Source organism: Alligator sinensis, unplaced genomic scaffold, assembly GCF_000455745.1.
Source record: "Alligator sinensis unplaced genomic scaffold, ASM45574v1 scaffold159_1, whole genome shotgun sequence".
NCBI classification, from domain to species: Eukaryota; Metazoa; Chordata; order Crocodylia; family Alligatoridae; genus Alligator; species Alligator sinensis.
This window is the reverse complement of record NW_005842222.1, coordinates 1,007,778-1,013,418: the sequence shown is the minus strand read 5'-3', so window position 1 is coordinate 1,013,418 and position 5,641 is coordinate 1,007,778.

Genomic DNA, 5,641 nt, shown 5'->3' with positions numbered 1-5,641 from the left:
ATGCAATACACTCTTTAACCATGTTTTTCTGTCTCTCACAATTAAGCTGGAAAGAGGATGCCTCAGACCCAAGGTTTTCCTTCAGAAGTTGTCTATTCTTATACTTAGGGTTAGCATTTAAATAGTCTTAAATTATGAAGTTCATTCTTCTTCAAAGGAAATATGGTAGAATAGGAATAAGACCTCCTACCACTGCTGCTATTGTGTAATTGAGATAGTTTCCTGCAGGGACAAGGTAGCAGCGCAACTCCTGACATTTTGAAGACTGTTCACAATGGACACAAGATACAGCGTTTCTTTAACAAGTCACTGACAAAATAGTAATGAGGCTCCATACAAAATAGCATCACTGCTGTTATGCAGAAGAGTATGCTTTAATTTAACTATAATCTCCTAATTTCTGTGATTGATAGCTCCTCCCTTGAGGAGATGGTACTGGGAAAAAATAGGGGGTGTTGAAATTACATAGTGATTTTCAGCGTTGAATTTTCCATTTTCTCTTGCTTGAGTTAAATGATCATAAATGTTTCAGCCACTAAAGAAACTATTCAAATGTTTTTGGGGGCATCCAAATGCAGGACATATTTTGGGGGTTTTTTAAGGTCACAGTTGGCATGTACATAATCCTCACAGGAACATGACCTGAATTGATTTTGATGAGACATTCATTTATAGAAGCAGTTAAGAAGAGAGACAGCTGCATTTCACCTATTCCAGTTTGCCTGCATAGGTGTTTAAGGAACAGCCACCCCTCCTCAACATGAAGTTAGAGTCTTCATTAATTTCAATGGAATAATTATCAACAAATGTTAACATGACCCCCACTATACAATATTAAAATCAAAGTTTAAGGTTTTGAGTGCAGAGGCTTCTAGCTGCCTGGTAAACAATCACTGTTAATAACATTTTAAACTTTGTCAGCTACATAAAAACCCAACACAGTTAAAGCATAAAGTGCTAAGTAAGGCTTTTATTTAAAAAAAATTGCTCTAATCTCTTTTCTTTTAGTTATAGAACATTTAAGGGAAAAAATCCAAGGTTAGACAATCTCTTTGCTGTTGTTTATGTTAAGGATAGATAGATAACTGAAGAAGGCTGTGAAATCTCCATCACTGGAGATTTTTTATACAAACATGTGAGAGGAATAGTTTAGGTATAGCCTATTCTATCACCAGTCTCTTCCAACCTAACTTTCTATGATTCTTTGAAAATGGTAACAACAATCCTTTTCATGGGGAAGAAGGAAAAGAGAGAGAATGGGCAAACTCAGTTAAGATGGGCTTGAACTGTTGCTCTCTGCTGGAGTCCTACTTCCTTAAAAACAAAATAAGACAAATACACAGAAGAGAGAAAAGAAAAAAACAGCAAGAATGAAAAAAAATGCAGTTTCTGGTCTTGGAGCTGACTTGCAGCTTCACTACTGGAGGCACAGCACATGGTTTTATCACTCAGACACTGCAGGTGTGAAAGATTGCACCTGCATTGGTGTTTTGAAGAGATTGCTTTTAGCTGACATTTGGGTCCCAGGGTCACAGGAGGGCCACAAGTTGCTCAGTGTTAACCAGCTAAATCAGAACCTCATTTCTAACGAGAAGGAAAAAAAAAAGGCAGGACTGACTAAAGGGATGTATGAAAGAGGCAATGACAGCAAACTTCACATGCCAGGGAGTATTTGATTCCTTGACCATGGTGAAGTTTTCATTCATCTTAGCCCTTTCCCTTAATCCTCATTCTGCCTATTGAGTCATCACCTTAAACTGCACAACTGGAGAGTATAGTTATACTCATGGCCCCTTCTAACAAAAGCAGGGTAGGCAGGACAGGAGCAGGTACGTGCACCAAGCCAGTTCATATATAGCACGAAGCCTAAGTCTCAGGTTATAGTTTCTGCCACATGCCTCTTAGCCCCATGTACACAATTGTGACCCCAGCACCAGAACACCCACTGTGGCCTGCAGTGCTGGAGACCTCAAAACAAGACTTTGTTCTCTACCTGAGTCAGTGGCATGCTTAACTGATCTTGATCTTCCTGTGTGTTTAACAGCCGGATGATCATCTCGTCATTTCTATAGGCACAGGTGACCAGAGATTTCCTGATAAGCACTTTACTTAGAGCAGTGGCTTTCAGTCTTCAGTGGCTTGTGACCCCACTTTTGATGTGAGCCCAGTTTCTCCAACTGAATTTCTCTGGGGCTTGTGAACCCATCTGAAGTTAGCCCTAGTACTGGAGTCACTGCTTTTCAGGTTAGGGGTTCCTGCTAGATATGAGTAGAATGCACCAACAGATCTAGGATTTTAAAAAGGAGAGTATAGAGTGGTGTTGAAAGGACCAGAGGCAGAATATTGCTGAGAGAGGATAAGTCACTACTAAGAGCCAGGTTAACCCTTCCCTGGTTCTGCAGCTGCAGTTTTATATGGCAAGAGAGAATCAAATGCCTTTACTTCGTTGGTACTGGATTTATGACACAGATACCTTGATCTGGGTGGACCTAAACCCTCAGACTGACCATAACCTCTCCATTTGATAATAGGTGAATTTTATTGATACACAGTGATAGCAGATAAGAATAATGCAAACAATTATGTTAAAAGACAAAACAAAACATCCAACACTTAATTAATTGCTACTTTGCATCCCTAAGAACTATCCTCTTCTATTTAGCCTGCAGCAGGAGGGAATCTTTAGTCCAGGCAAAGCACTCTATTGAGAGCCTCTTAATTTCTTATAATTTAAGGAGCCACATGGAAGGTACAATTACTGGTGGCACAGACACCAGCCTGGTCAAACAAATAGCTATATAAATAACAGCAAGAAAGTTCTCTGGATTATCACAGAGAAGGGACTGATTCTTAGCCAGAGCAAAGCGGATCATCACAGCTGAGTTATGGAGAATGGCATCCTATCCAGTGCTGAATACCTCCATTTATTCCAACTTGGCTAGGACACTAGTTCAGGACACTCAGTAGGCGTGTCTACAGGAGATGTTTACTGTGGAGTTAATTATCTCTGCAGTAAAATGTCACCACCTACACATCTGCTGCTATTAGGATGGAATAAAGTAATTAACTTTGCCGTAGGATAGTATTGCTAGACACAAGTTATTTACTCCATAGCAACATGTGTAGATGCTGATGGGGCTGGCTGGGGCATGAGAGTGCTTCAGTGCAGCTCTGTCTACCGGCTAGCCCTGCACTGAAGCATCCTCATGCCCCAGCAGCCCCTCTATAGCCCATTGAGCCAGGTTGGAGCAGCCCCAGGCTGACAGGCTAACCACCAGGGTTCCCTGCCAGCCAGGGCTGCTCTGCCCCAGCTCAATGTGCTGTGGTCCTGGGCACATATGCAAATGTGGCACCTGGAAGCAAAAAATTCTGATGCGAACTGCACCAAACTTTATTCAGCTGCATTAATTGCATGTATAGTTGTGCCCAGTAGCTCCTAGGAATGCTTGCCCTCTTGCACATGTGAACCCATTAAGAAGGTAACTAACATTTTTGCCTTAAAAGTCTTAGAAGTGTAAAAACAATTTCAGAGACTTGAATCTGTAACTGAAATGTATCAAACTGGCATTTGAGGTACTCTGGGTAATTGGAAGTATTCCTGAACTACATTTGATTAGGGTTAAAGATACCCCAGGGCAGTCCTGTGAAAAATCACTTTGAAAGATTTATTAAGGCCAGATAACCTATTTAACAGTGCAAAGCTATTAATCTGGAAATAACTGTTTGTGAGAACAGAGCACTTTTTCAATCCCTAATTAAGATTGTGTCACTTGATATCTCTTGCTAAAGGTTTGCAGCATCCTGACAACAAACTTAATATAAGCCTTCCCAATGGAGCCACTTTCATTAATGAATCTCCAGTTTACAAGTTGCAGCTTGTTCGTTCAGCTTTCTTGAGAAGGCAGCGGAAACGGAGAAGGAAAGATTTTGTATCTCATTCTGAGACACTAATACTTAAGAACGCATCGAGATTTAAAGCACAGATTATATTCTTTGAATTTGGAAGGGACAGTTCTCTATTACATGTTCAGTTGCTACCCTTGCTCTTGTGAATTGTCCCATTCAGTCAGAGGTAATTTATCACCTTTATATTAAGGGAATTTAACAAAGTGTCCCAGGTCTTTCCAGCAAACCTAAAAGTCACAGGCTGCTCAGAACAGAGTGGCTGCTCATGCTGGCCACTGTCCAAACCTACCTTCTTCCTGGGTTTGTTTTTTGTTGCTAAATAAGAGCAAAACCAAATAATATTTCTTTTCCCTCCCACATATGCCCGTGCTTGGCTGTTTCTAGGGTTTTTCTGCAGAACCTTCTCTGGCCCAGGACCCGCTTTCTCTGCTCAATGAAACATCAGTTCCTCTGACTACTAAGAATACCAGCATAAGCCACAGGGCAAGTAGGCATGTTTATGAAGTGAGCTGGGGTAACTAGAAGGAGAGGATCTGGACTCTCTTTAGCTGAGTCCTGTGGCTTGCACCCTTACACTGGTAAGAAAGTTTATCTAATATAGGGGGAACTGGCAGAAACGGATAAAACAAGCCATACAGCAAACTCCAGTCAGATGTTACTTTTAAGGCACAGAATTAACAAATAAAGCTTTATCAGTTTCAAAGTTCTCAATGCATATCACCATCGGTGTGAAGTAGCATTGTTCAGTGTTGCATTTGGGAGTGCTTTCCAATTAAAAGCAAATCACTGAAAGAGATTTTTCAAATTGGTTTTACTGAAGAAGAGGAAGAAGAAATTAAGGAAACTGCTTGATATCTGACAATAGGTGAAATGATTTGTAATCATGAGGCACAAGAGATAACATTTAATTAACATTGGTAAAAACAGAACATTGCTTTGAATTTACGTAAGTTCCCTTATTCTATCCATGTGCAATGCCCTTAACGTCTTCCTAAAGCAATTGTACTATCCCTCCACTCCTACAAATAATGCTACAGCCAAAGGTCTCCTTGCATTTCCACAGCAAGATTTATTTCTTTTCAGGCTTTAATGTTCAGAGGCAAGACTTGCTATAAACTGGATTTTGCAACATAAACTCTCAATCTAAAAGCGTTTTCCTTATGGAAATTTGGTTTAAATAAGCTTAACTATTTGTAAATTCTGAAAGGAACTAAAATCATGCTCATCATCTACAATATTCCTCAGTTAATTTACTCAGAGTGCTGTATGAATATTAAATACCTCTACAGCATAGTCAGTTATTATCTCCATTTTACAATTAGAGAAACAAAGACAGAGTGCCTGATTGTACATTTATGCCAGTGCTCCTTCAGAGCCAGTGGTGTATGATTGGGGGAGAAGGGGGCGGGGGTGGTAGGAGGCCTCCAGAGAGACTGGGGTGCCTCCCATGTTTTGTGCATGGCCCACTCACCCACCCAGCAGATTCTGGGCTTCTTTTGCCAATCCGGCCAGAAATTTCATCCGCTACCCCTCCCCCCATGGGCGGTAGGCCACGCTGCTAATTCTCCAGCAGAAGTGCTGTGGGGTGGGAGGCGGGGCCCTGCACAGGCTGATTTGCATTGGGCCTGCACCCTGCTTGGATCATCCCAGGGGGTGGGGGTGGGGGCACAAATCAAAACATTGGTCCCCCAGTGCTGGAGACTCATGGGATGCCACTGTCCAGAGCAAATCCACT